Source organism: Crassostrea angulata, chromosome 2, assembly GCF_025612915.1.
Source record: "Crassostrea angulata isolate pt1a10 chromosome 2, ASM2561291v2, whole genome shotgun sequence".
In the NCBI taxonomy this organism is placed as follows: Eukaryota; Metazoa; Mollusca; class Bivalvia; order Ostreida; family Ostreidae; genus Magallana; species Magallana angulata.
Window position 1 is genome coordinate 1,119,362 of NC_069112.1, and position 14,228 is coordinate 1,133,589.

The 14,228-nt window shown below is 35.4% G+C and overlaps 1 protein-coding gene and 2 pseudogenes across 2 annotated transcripts in view; all 3 read right to left on the reverse strand.

Moving 5' to 3' along the window:
- LOC128171377 (uncharacterized) overlaps positions 1-14,228 on the reverse strand; it is a 253,998-nt gene that overhangs the window by 224,105 nt on the left and 15,665 nt on the right. The window lies entirely within an intron of this gene.
- Positions 1-14,228, reverse strand: part of LOC128171876 (talin-1-like) — a 97,687-nt pseudogene that overhangs the window by 28,688 nt on the left and 54,771 nt on the right.
- Positions 1-14,228, reverse strand: part of LOC128171440 (uncharacterized) — a 95,851-nt pseudogene that overhangs the window by 8,331 nt on the left and 73,292 nt on the right.

The window sequence follows — 14,228 nt, forward strand, 5'->3', positions numbered from 1 at the left end:
GGTTTTATAAGTTAACAGTTTTAAGTCAAAGATTAAATAAAATTTGTTCTCAGGATTAGAAGTAATGATATAGAGTACTGCAAGTGTCAACAGTTTCTTATTTCTTTGAAATAATTGTAGTAGTTCAATTGACTTGCAGACTATAATATAGCGACTTTTCTGCCTCCCAAAAATGTTTGCATTTAATTGCGATAGATATTTGTTCTTGGGGATTTTACTTATTGTTATATGCACATTGAAAAAAAAATCATTGAAGTTGTGTAGTATGAGGTTGTAATGCAGATTAAGTGACCTAAAACTCAGCTGAATATTTTATTTTTAATCTAGCTTGTCAAAATGGGAGATTGTTAATTTGTAGTTTGTTAACTCTGAAAAAGTCTAGAACAGAAGAAATAAAGTCTTTATAGCTTTTGCTACATCTTCTTATTTATGTGTACGCGTACATAAAGCTATTTTAGATTTTTTTTTACTGTATGAAAAAGTGTTTTTTTTCCTAACCTTAAATTTAAATACATAGAAATTCAATATCTACATGTAACATATCAAAAGCTTTGATAGCTTACCGCTTGGAAATCATTTAGTGATGCAAATTGACAAATGCCCATGAAAAAACATTATTGGACCCCAAGGGTTTCTTATCCTTTCCGACGATGATGAGAAGAACTCAAATGTGCATACAAATCATACATTTACATGTATATTTATATGTGATATAATAGAAATAATTGAAAAATATAGGTCTTTTTTGTGCCGCACAAAACGGGCGAAAAGGATTTTTATACTCCACGAAAATAAATTCAGGGGGGGGGTGTAAATAAAAATCACCTTGTCCGTCCGTACGTCGTGTCCGGTCTATATCTTTCTGATGGAGAAACATTGGAAGTGTTCTTACTTCATACAAATATTACTCATTACCTGACAAAGCGTCATGACCTAAACCCAAGGTCATTTGGACAAAGTAAAGGTCACTGGCAGGAAAAGTGCAAAATTTGTTTCCGGTCCACTTTGGAATTTATTACTTCACACAAAGATTGCTTATGACCTGAGGGTGTGTAATGATTTGTCCCTAAGTCATTTAAGGAAAAATATTGGGAGTTTCTATTTCATGTAAAGATTCCTGATGACCGATGATGTGTCACGAACTTGACCCAGGGTCAGTTGCGTAAGTTCAAAGTGATATTAAACATGTGTCATATATTGTATTAATGGAAATGAGTAAAAGCTAGAGTTTGACATAAAGATTACTTGTGACCTGTAAATATACCCTGCCTTGTCTGACTCACTAAAGAAAAAGAACGATCCATTATTCTCTGATAGAGAAATACGTGAGTAATGACTTCTTTCTTAGCGGGGATATCATTTGTGAGCTTGCTAACAGTACCTTTTAGATGGTCCAGTGGGAGCAATGCCCCCCTTTCTCTCAGCCAAAATTTCCCTTAAGTTAACGCTTAGAAAATTGATTTTTGGGTCACTTCCCCCACCGCCACATCCACACTTTTATTATAATTAAATTGATTATATACATGTACACAAATGATGTACCTTTTAAAGTTATCCTAAACTTGAAGTAAGTTAAACGAAGAACTTGCCTGGTATGAAAATAATACTTTGAAATTGAGTCTCGTTTTCGTTTTTCTTGAACTTACTATTATCATATTGATAATCCAGTATCATTAAAAACCATTTCCCTTCTCCTTACACTCGCCAGGTTCTGATAGACCTGTATCAATAACAGACTATCTCCACTTGACCTCCACATTTGCATACAATCTAAATAAACACCTTCTTAGCAATGATATGCCTTTATCTGTTTAATGAGTGGTGCAATACTCAATCTAGAGGTTACATAGAAAACAGGCATGAATTAATTTTATTTTGTCTCCATTTGAAGAGTTCCAATCAATTTTCTAAAGCTCTAATTGTTAAGAAGAAATGGTCGTGTAAAGATGACCTGTTATCAAAACAGGGTCTGTCAGGCTCTGACAAGTGTCAGGAGAAGGAGGTGTTTTAATCAGACTGATGGACAATCCTTTCGCGACACAAAGTTGCGACAGAAGACCTACTCGTTGCTTTGCAACGAGCTCGGCTCTAGTATTTTTTTCTTGTTTGTCTGAGGAGATATCCATCATATGACAAAAAAAATTATTTCAATTTGTTAATACATGTAGTTATCTTTTTTAAGGGTGCTGGTCACTTCGCCCCAAAGCCAAAGCGCCCCATGCACGAGCGCCCCAAATTTTTTTGGAATGCCCCAAGTACAATTCACGAGCGCCCCAAGTGTATGTCACGAGCGCCCCAAATGTTGTTTTTTATGATTAATTTTTTTCACGTGTATGTAACGAGCGCCCCAAATGTTTTTTTATGGATCCTTTTTTTATGATCAATTTTTTTCACGTGTATGTCACGAGCGCCCCAAATGTTTTTTTTTCAAGATGAAATCTTTTCATGTACGAGCGCCCAAAAGTAATAATTGGAATGTTATGAGCAACCCAAATTTCCAAATGCTTCGAATGGTAAATCATGTTATTGTTTTGTTTTTTTTGTTTTTTACGAGCGCCCCAAAATAAGTTTCGTTATAAAATATTATGAATGTACAAGTGCTACACAAATTGCTATTCTTGCTTCTTATTATTTGGGGGGGGGGGGTGAAAACGATCCCAATTTTAGTACAATATTGGAAAATCCAATTTTGGGGTGCTCGTGCAAATTATTCATGACGTAAGGTGTAATGATACAACAAGTTTCCATGCAGAAAGACATAATCAGGAAAATCATTTTGGGGCGCTCGTGAAAACGATCCCAATTTTAGTACAATATTGGAAAATCCAATTTTGGGGCGCTCGGGCAAATTATTCAAGACGTAATGTGTAATGATACAAAAAGATTCTATGCAGATAGACATAATCAGGAAAATCATTTTGGGGCGCTCGTGAAAACGATCCCGATTTTAGTACAATATTGGCAAATCCAATTTGGGGCGCTCGTGCAAATTTTCCAAGAAGTAAGGTATAATGATAATTTTACTTTGGGGCGCTCGTGAATACATTTGGGGCGCTCGTGAAACGTAATTGGGGCGCTCCAAAAAAAATTTGGGGCGCTCGTGCATGGGGCGCGTTGGCTTTGGGGCGATACGACAGTAACCCCTTTTTTAAAATTCATTTAATAAAACCACGAAAAAACATTAAAAAATTCTTTAAAAATACCTATAGCATCACCATCATCAATTTAATAGTTGATTAGTATATGTTTTGTGGTCTTCTATTAAAAATTGGAATTAACTGTGGGTGTATAGCATGTATAGTGAAACCTTAAATACGAAAAAACAAAAGGCCCATGGGCCACATAACTCACCTATGGAACATAAAGTTTGACAACAATCAGCTTAATGGAGTTATAATACAAACTATCTGGACAATGTAATATAATGTACATGTAGATCCTGAATAAATAAAAATCCATTTTTCCACCTGGATATTATGTTAATTATGATTAGTTCCTTTTCTAAGAGTTTGATTTTATATTCATATCATATGTTGAGCAATGCAGTTCCCCAAAAGATCCTAAAAATTCTACTCTATAAATATATTCATATGTACAAATTCAAACCCCCCCCCTCAAATTGTGGCCCCACCCTACCCTCGGGGGTCATGATTTTCACAAATTTGAATCTACACTACCAGAGGATGCTTCAACACAAGTTTTAGCTCTCCTGGCTGATTGCTTTCTGAGAAGAAGATTTTAAAAGATTTGCTCTATAAATCCCTATATAAAAGTTTGACCCCCCCCAATTGTGGCCCCACCCTACCCCCGGGAGTCATGATTTTCATAACTTTGAATCTACACTATCTGAAGATGCTTTCACATAAGTTCCACCTATCCTGGCCTAATGGTTCTTGAGAAGAAGATTTTTGAAAAATTTCTAAAACATTTTCAATGACTCCTAATTATCTCCCCTTGAAAAGTGGCACGTTCCTTAATTTTCACAACTCTGAATCTTCTTTGCCTAAGGGTGCTTTGTGCCAAGTTTGGTTGAAATTGACCCAGTAGTTCTGGGGGAAATGTTGAAAATGTGAAAAGTTGACGGACAGAGGACAGACAAACAAACAGACAGACAGACAAATTGTGATCAGGAAGGCTCACTTGAGTTTTCAGGTCAGTTAGCTAAAAATAATACTGGGTATTACTAGCAAAACATCATCAGATCAAAACTTTCTACAATTATGCACATATCTAATCACTTGTCTTAAACAAAAACAACATACTAAATTCTAAAGGTTTAAAATTTCAAGACAAAACATTGAAATTAAAATTTCCTAGAAACATGCAAATTAACACATTATGCCTTAACTACCTACAAAGTTTTATGAAATTCAATTCAGCTGTTTGAGAAGAGTCACCCTTACAAAAAATTCATTGCTAAATTCAACATATGACCAATATTCTAAGTTCAATGGGGCTAAAATTCCCAGAAAGATAAATGAAACGGAACTCTCCAACTAGAGCAAAGCTCGTTGCAAAGCAACGAGTGGGTCTTCCGGTAATGTCGAAAGTAAAGCTAGAAGTTCCTGTAAGAAGCAGGGTTCTTAAACCAAAATACATAAGAAACTAAGACCAAAGAAATCGAATTATTCTTGGTACGAGTTAACAAAATCCGAATGATACCAAGTACAAATTAACAAACCTTTTCGATTTTAAGAACGACTTAGCAAATACAAATCCGAATCTGTAAAAGTAAGATTTATCAATTATCAAATAATTTAGGTACGAGTTAATTTAACTCTGAACATAAAACTATTTTCTTAACCAAGAATGTGGAATCAGAATTACCGGAAAAATCAATTTTAAACCCCTATATCTCTGTATTGCATCGTCCGATTTTAGAACGGATTTCAGTTTTGAATTATGAATAATAAGCTCTTATTTTCTGCTTTATGATTAATAACAAATTATCGCTAAAAAATAAGTTATAATGAAAAGGCTTTGTAGCCATTTTGGCCCCTAATTTGAGGGGTCAGCCCCTTTTTCTTGATATCAAATGAAAGGTCTTGTGAATATATACATATTTTGTTCAACAAGTATTCACGAATTGTTAACCGTTCTAGAGATATCCGTACAACTGTGTTTTAGGGGCCGACCCTTAAACTCCTTACCAGGGCCACCAACAAAATATTTATAGATCCCATATCGTTTAGAACATTATTTTGAGCAACTTTTCTTCTACAAGGCTTTTCAAAATATTTCTCCTTTTCTAGATATGGATGATCAAAGTTTTAGACATCTGGCCCCTTGAAACCCCTAATTACGTATCATATGACTTAGGTATGGTAAGGTATAGATGAACAGATGTACAATGAACAATTTTGTTTCTTTAATTGATAACAAATTATTTTTCAGTAAAGAGTTATTATAAAAAGACTTTAAAGCCCTCTTGGCCCCTTATTTAAGGGGCCAGCCCTTATTTCTTGATATTAAATAAAAGGTAATATAAATATAAACACGTTTTGTTCAACAAGTGTTCAGAAATTGTTGACCGTTCTAAAGATATTTGAACAAATGTGTTTAAGGGGCCGACTCTTAAAATCCTTACTGGGGCCACCCAAAAAAATTTTAAGGTAGCATATTGTTAAGAACATTATTCTAAGCATTTTTTGTTCTATAATGCTTATCAAAATATTTCTCCTTTTGTAGATACTAAGGATCAAAGTTTTAAACTTCTGGCCCCTTGAAACCCCTAATTACGTAACATATGACTTTGGCATGGTACTGTATAGATAAACAGATGTACAATGAACAGTCTTGGTTCTATAATTGATAACAAATTATTTTTCAGTAAAGAGTTATTGCAAAAAGACTTTAGAGCCCTCTTGGCCCCTTATTTGAGGGGCCAGCCCCTTTTTCTTGAAATCAAACGCAAGTCCTAGATAATCTTAACAACTTTTGCATTACATGTCTTATCAAAATATTTACACATTAAAAGCTAGGGCCGAAAATGTGCGAAAATTTCGTGAAAAAAATTGGTGCCAATTTTTGAGCTCGGGCGAGCTTCGCCGCCTTGTGCATTTTTCAAAATATCAAATAAATAGGATCATCTACAGACATTCATCTACTATCCCTGATAGTTTCACGTTTCTATCGCAATTAGTTTTTGAGAAGTTACGTGGACAAAATGGTCCTTAAAAATTCACTAAATCCTCAAAATCTCAAACCGGAAGTGACGTCATCAGCCAGAAATTTTATAATATCAAGTACTTTTAATGCTCAATACGTCCTGTAAATTTCATGCAAATCGGTCGAGTAGTTCACGAGAAATAGCGTTCGAAAGAAGTCGGAAAAAAAATAAAAAATAAAATAATAATAAGGAAAAGAAACAATAGAATAACAAGAGGGTCTTCTGTCGGAAACGGAAGACCCTAATAATTAGCACATCCACACATTGTGTCCTAAATACCTTAGAAGTTTCATAAAATTCTGTGCAGCTGTTGAATATAAGTTTTGCTTAAAATCCAGGACTGACTGAGATAGGTCGAAGTCATTATTCTCTAACAATTCCATTACATGGGGTATAATAATGGCACAATTAGCAAAACAAGATACATTTTCAAATTGATTAAGATCTGACATTTACAATTTTTAATGGTTCAGTTATTATAGATTTTCATGTGGGTATCTCTTTTATAATATTCCACATTCAGAAAATAAAACTTGTATAACATGATGTTTCTCACTCAGCAACAGACAGCCATGTTTGGATGATCACAAAGTGTGAAATAAACAGGAGTCCGTATTACAGTCCATGTGAATTATACACAGCTCAATTTCAGCTGCAGATGTTGAACAAAGTGACAAACAACATGTGTGGTTTTGAGAGCAGACTAGATTTGTACAGAAACATTTACAACCTGTCAATATCCCAGCTATCTCCATTATACGGCTGGTGTTGAGCTGGACATGGCGTCCTCATCAGGACGGGGTCTGTGTTCATCTACAACAAGTCATTAATTAGCTGTTAATTAATTAATTACATACATTATATGTAATTATAGAGCTACATCTACAAATTAAAACTTCAAACGGATTACCATGACACTTGGTCTATTATTTGTCTAATTAATTAAATTAAGTCAATTAACATGTAACAAAACAACTGATTACAAATACATGAGTCAGTAAGTTTTACCTTCCTTTAGTTGATGAGTTGTGTTGTGAGGATGTGTCGTGTATCGGGTGTCTCCATCAGGACGGGGTCTGTGTTCATCTACAACATGGCATTAATTAGCTGTTAATTAATCCATTCCATACAGTATATGTAATGATAGAGCTACATCTACTAATTAAAACTTTAAACTGATTACCATGACACTTTCTTTAATATTTATCTAAATCATTAAATTAAGTCAATTAACATGTCACAAAATAACTGATTACAAATACATGAGTCACTCTATATATTTCATAATTAAATACAACAACCTGCTATTTCTATTCACTAAATACAATGACATGTAACTGTACATTTAATTAATAAAATAATGTATCTAATTTCTGTATATATTAGATAAACACTGAATCCCAATGACTGGTAGATACAGCTAACCCTGTAACAATGAGTTGTTTATATTGACAAACAATCACACAGATAAACATGTCTTACATGTATCTTATTGACTGATAATTAACACGGACTGTGTGTCTTAGTTATCTATATCTAATTAATGTGAATGATAATGACTCAGACTTACCTGTCAGAGCGTCCTGTCTGGTGATATACCTGTAGACACACACCTTGTTGTCCCACCGTGATCCGACCCAGAGACGGTGAGTGTTGACATCATAACTCAGGCTCCATGGTACACCCATCTTTTGTGATTTTGTCAGTAGATGTGACAGGAACTGACCGTCCTTATCTAACATCTGTACTGTGTCGGTTATAACATCACACACCAGGATGTGTGACAGCGCGTCAGTACAGATTCCTAATGGCGCTAGTCCTGATCCTGATGGAGGTCCTGTGTAGGAGAAACGATGTCTTCCTCCACGCTCTGTCACCACTACAGCACCAGACACAGAGATAACGCTATGGTCAGACACCACGACATCCCCATTGTTGTTCTCTGTTATATAGCTAGGGTAACTATACAGTCCTGTGTTGTTGTACTGTATGGTTTGTGTGAGTTGTCCACTCTGGTTGTACCGGGTTACCTTGCCTGTCTCTGTACCATAGTTATACATCCCGACCAGTAGATCCCCAGTGGACGGGGACCAGTACACACACATTGGGTCCCATGTATAGTCTGTTCTCTCTATAAATGTGGTAATTGTTTTCATATCCTTTGACAGTTTGTTGATGTTATAATTCCTATCTATATAAATCAGTTCACTCTCACTGTTCACTGTGTGTAATCCTCTATAACCATATAAACCACTCCATGAATCCTCCACACGATGTAGAGGGACACCTGTTGTGTCTGTCAACATGAGATTGTATTCATCATAACTGACCCAGACCCGGTCTGATGTCACACAGGAAATGTGTAAACAACCATCAACACCTGTCAGTGTGAGAGATTGATGGAGCTCAGCACCAGACGTCAGTTTCAGCAGACACTGGTTTCCTACGCGTCGGTTTCCTCTCTCTGTGATTTGGATTGCACTCAGTGACTCCATCACATCCTCCTTGTTGAGTGACTCAGTCATGGAGAGCTGGCTGGTGTGGAGTGTAAGATGTATCTGGGGGAGGGCTGTCTTTATGTTTTTACGGAGGGCTGTCTTTGTGAATGAGAGGAATTGTAGCGCACTGAATGTGAATGCTGGCTGTACATATCTGTGTTCATATCTCCTTAGTCTGACAATATGTCTGATCATTTTTATCTTTTGTTTTTTACATCTGTGTTTGAAATCAAAGTAACAAAACACATTGTTCAATAGATCATATACCACTTTGTCAATGAGATCCTTCAGTCTCTGGGCCTTTGTTAACATCTCTAATTGATAGAGGGAGAATTCTGTGTGACAGGTTTTGACATCAGCTTTGATTCCTGTCAGGAGAACAGGTCTGTAAAAGAGAGCCTCACTTCTGATGGTGTGAATGGTTCCTCTGTGTTGTTGTCGCTTTGTTTTATAGGCTGTTGTAACATCTATCTGAGTGTGTTTTCTATGTGTTTGGCAATTATTACAGGCAGGAACTTGACAAGGTTCACAGTACTTTGTATAAACATGGCTAGGATGTCTCACACAGATCTCTTGTGTTGGGATGTAGTTGATTTTATCACGGTGTGACACAACATCATGGTCTATTGTTTGGAGATCTTTTACATGGTTCTCTTTACACTGGGGACACAGATCACATTGACACGATACACAATAGTACGCTGTGTCCCCCGGACACTTAGAACATTGATGTAGTCTAAATGAGAAGCTTGCTGTGATGTATTGGGAGCTTGCTGTGATGTATTGGGAGCTTGCTGTGGTGTATTCAGAGCTTGCTGTGGTGTATTGGGAGCTTGCTGTGGTGTATTCAGAGCTTGCTGTGTCCATGATGTGGGCGGTCTGGGTCATAACCTGTTCAATGAAAATAAAGAGTTTTAGGATTATTATTGTTTGTATAAACATTCAATGTCAAATTCTAAAAGAAATATATTTGGGTTTTTTAAAGATTAATATATTTTCTCTACTTGGATAATTGACGGTCCATTATTCTGGTTCTGATTATAGAGACACTCAACCAGTAGAAAATACAACATAAGATTGCTGAGTGAGAAAGAGGTGCTCTCTCTATCTCTCTCTCTCTCTCTCTCTCTCTTTATCCCTACATTTCTTTATCTCTGTTTCTCTCTCTTGGATGTGTACATAATTGAGAAAGTGTACTATATGATTATCTAGCAGAGAAAGTCAGAGAGAAAAAAAAAGATGTAAAGTACACATCACAATTAAGTTAATTCAATTACCGGGTATTTACTGTCTCAATTTACCTAACATGTACTCCTGCTCTTTCTATTTCTTTCTCTCAATCTCTGTTTCTCACAATTTCAATACTAAACATGCACTCTTGGCCCCTCTCTCTCTCTAGATCTTATTCCTCCTCTCTCTCTGATTTTTTTTCTAACACATGCTTTTTCTCTGTCTCCTCAGATTTCTCTTCTAAACATGTATTTTTGCTCTCTCTTTCTATCTATTTCTCTCTTTCAGACAAACTCCATTAAACATGTACATGTACTAAATATATCTTACTCTCAAAGATGTAATCTCTCTCTCTCTCTCTCTCTCTCTCTCTCTCTCTCTCTGACCTATTCTTATAAACATGTGCATCTTTCTACTGTAATTTCTCTCTCTTTTTCTCTCTGAGTTACACTCTGTTAAACATATGCATCTTTCTATTTCTCTTAGACATGTAATCTCTCTCTCTCTCTCTCTCTCTGTGTCTGTCTCTGTCTCTCTATCTCTCTCTCTCTCACATTATTACTCCTTCATTCACTATCTCTAATTTTACAGCTAAACAAGTACTTCTTATCTCTCATTCTTTCTCTAAGCCTCTGTCCCTCATTATTTCATAAATAAACATGTAAACACTTTCTATCTTTTATGTAAACATGTGCATCTTACTTATTCTCTCATACATGTAGTCTTTCTCTCTCTCTCTCTCTCTCTCTCAGATACTTACTCTTTTACATGTAAACATGTAAACATGTGCATCTTACTTATTCTCTCAGACATGTACTCTTTCTCTTTCTCTCTCTTTCTTGTGACTTACTCATATACATGTAAACATGTGCATCTTATTCTCTCAGACATGTAGTCTCTCTCTCTCTCTCTCTCTCTCTCTCTCTCTCTCTCTCTCTCTCTCTCTCTCTCTCTCTCTCTCTCTCTCTCTCTCTTGTGACTTACTCTTATACATATAAACATGTGCATCTTATTCTCTCAGACATGTACTCTCTCTCTCTCTCTCTCTCTCTCTCTCTCTCTCTCTCTCTCTCTTGTGACTTACTCCTATACATGTAAACATGTGCATCTTATTCTCTCAGACCTGTAGTATCTCTCTCACTCTCTCTTTTCTCTGACTTACTTACTCTGTTAAACATATGTATCTTTTCTTAGACATGTAATCTCTCTCTCTCTCTCTCTCTCTCTCTCTCTCTCTCTCTCTCTCTCTCTCATTATTACTTTCTTTAATTGCTATCAAAATACAATTCACACCTAATCCTCAAATTTGTGCAAAATGGGAACCCACCAGTGTATACATGTTAATTACCGGCTTATGTCCCATGCTTTGCTATTCCCTTAACCCTGGTTGATTTTTGACTGCCCCCCCCTAGATAAATGAGCCCTGATATTACCACAAGGATGTGTTTCTCCTCGTCTAACACATCAATAATCAAATGGGAATGTGGGCAATAGTTATATTGTCAGTTCCTGGGTAAGAAGTTGATGTTGACCTCGGCCTATGCTCTCGGGCAACAGTTCTTACCCCAGGACTAACACAATGACCACTGCCCTCATACCCATTTAAAAGATGTATACTAAAATGTCTATGAATGACACACGACGACAAACGTGAGATAGCAATGGGTCTCCTGAGAGACTCAGGTGACCTAAAAATACATAGTATAGCTACATGAACATGGTGATATTACATGAATACTATACCACATATATCCTCCCTTTGATCTTTCAGTCAACAGCACAGCCAGACACAACCTGGGAACCTGTAAAGAGACCATCAACTGTTACATACTACAGACTGGTATAACCTATCAGTCAACAGTCAGACCCAGAGAACCTGTAAAGAGACCATCAACTGTTACATACTACAGACTGGTATAACCTATCAGACACAGTCAGACACAAGGAACCTGCAAAGAGACCTTGGACTATTAACTGTTACATTCTAGTATTCGATGATATCCCACATAAGCGCTAGATTTAACAATATATAATCATTTATATGATACAATGCTTAATATTTAAAAAAAAATATTTTTTGGTTCATTTTTGTATTTCTTGTGTCTGATTTTTAGGGTCTTCCGTTTCCAACGGAAGACCCTCTTGTTTTTCTTCGGTTTCTTTCTATTATTATTTTATTTTTTATTTTTTTTCTGACTCCTTCTCGGCTTTATATTTCAAAAAGTTTTCATCCGATTTCAATGAAATTTTCAGAGCTTTTGTAAAGTTACTGTGCCTATAAGATGTTAAAGTTTCAGCATTTACGTCACTTCCGTTCAAATTTGGCAGCCATTTTTTAATTTTAAAAAAGTGATTTTGTACGGACGAAATCTCCGTTAACTTTAAAGATATCGCTTTGAAATTTTTACTGATGATAGATGTATCAATTCTATAATGTACTGGGGGGTTGAAAATTTTGTTCATCAATTTTGATCAAAACCGGAAGCAGTTCCAATTTTTGGAAATTTTCATTTTTTTGAACAAAATAAGACAATACTACAGTCTTATAGAACTTGAATTCATATCTGCAATCCATTTGGAAATCGGACGATGCATTACAGAGATATCGGGGTTTAAAAATTGATTTTCGGAAATTTTGATTCCGCGTCCTTGGTTTAAAAAATAGTGTAATGTTCAAAGTAAAATTAATTCGTACCAAAAGAATTGTTATGTCGTGCTTGAACACATTCGGATTTTTTTTTGTCAAGTTGTTCTTGAAATCAGAAAGGTTTTTGTTAATTCGTACTTAAAATCATTCGGATTTTGTTAAGTCGTACCAGGAGTAATTCGATTTTTTCATCTTTTTATTTTAGTTACTCTTGTTGTTTGTTTAAGAGCTCTGCTTCTTACAGGAACTTCCAGCTTTACTTCCGACATTAACGGTAGACCCACTCGTTGCTTTGCAACGAGCTTTGCTCTAGTTTCTTAATTGTTTTCTTAACCTTTTCTTTAAAATTGAAATAAAAAACCCAACTGCATGGCTGGATATTTACAGGAGCAGGGATGAAAAATCTAAACTAAAATGGATGATACATACATATTATATACCCATCAATTATACTGTCAATTTTACAGAGTTTGATCTGAATTTCCGGATCACCACACTGTGGTTTTCCGATTCCATATCACTGCTCTCTGAAACTGATAACGCCTGTATTTTAGCCCGTTTTTAAAAGAGTTTATATAAAATACAGCCAAACTTCGTTATCTCGAACTAGATGGGACTGTTTGAAAGCTTCCAGATATCCGAGTATTTGAAATATCTAGGTACAATACTTAAAGCGGTAGGAAAGTCAAAAACACATTTTATTTATATTAATAAAGTGTTTTAAATTATCACACGTGGTCATGCTGTTTTGAAAATAAACTACATAATCAAGCTATAATGCACGTTTGAAGTTAGAGAAATTGTATTTACAGGAGGCTGACATGATGTAGAACTCTTTTGTATTGAAAACCAAGAAAATGGATTATTTTGACGTCACACCATCTATTCTGGTTTGGTTTACATACATGCATACAACGTATAAAGTGCTCTGAATAAAACGCTGGTTTATGCCTTTCTGTTACTCAAGTAGTCGACTGAACAAAAATAATGTTTAGGTTCACACGTCAATCTAAAGAATATTATATGTATGCATAAATATATGATTTTTTATTAATGTGAGATGAAGAAGTGTATATCATATTTTTTATAAATATTTTATATATAAGTTTAAAAATTCAAATAAAACAAAGAGGTTCCACTGGAGATTGAACCCTGGCCGCTGGAAGTGATGACCACTGTCTTATCCAATAGGCTACGGACGCTTATGTAACAAGATGTGTTTTTTTATTACATCATAATACTTTTGGTATTTCAACAGAAAAACAAAGTGTTACTTACTATTTTAGACAAATGCCACCCCCCAAAAAAAACTATTCTAATATCAATTTAGTTTTTAATGTATTAATCGGTCAACTTAGTTTTTTATTATTAATTAATTTCATCTTCATATTACTTATTAAACGTATAACGTTATATACTCTAACATTTTTTTTTAAAAGAGGGGGGGGGGGTTCTGTGTCTGAACAAATGACTTGTCTTGTCACTGGTACATTGAGCTGTTGGATTGAAACAACTTACCCCCTCCTCCCTTACCTGAACTAAGTTACAACAGTTTTTTTCTTCAACACTTTACATATACATGAATGACACGATTTCGAAGGTTTGTTTCCGAGTCAGCCATTTTATTTCAAGTTGATTTTTAAAAATATCACGTTTTATCTCACATAGATTATCACTGGCATGA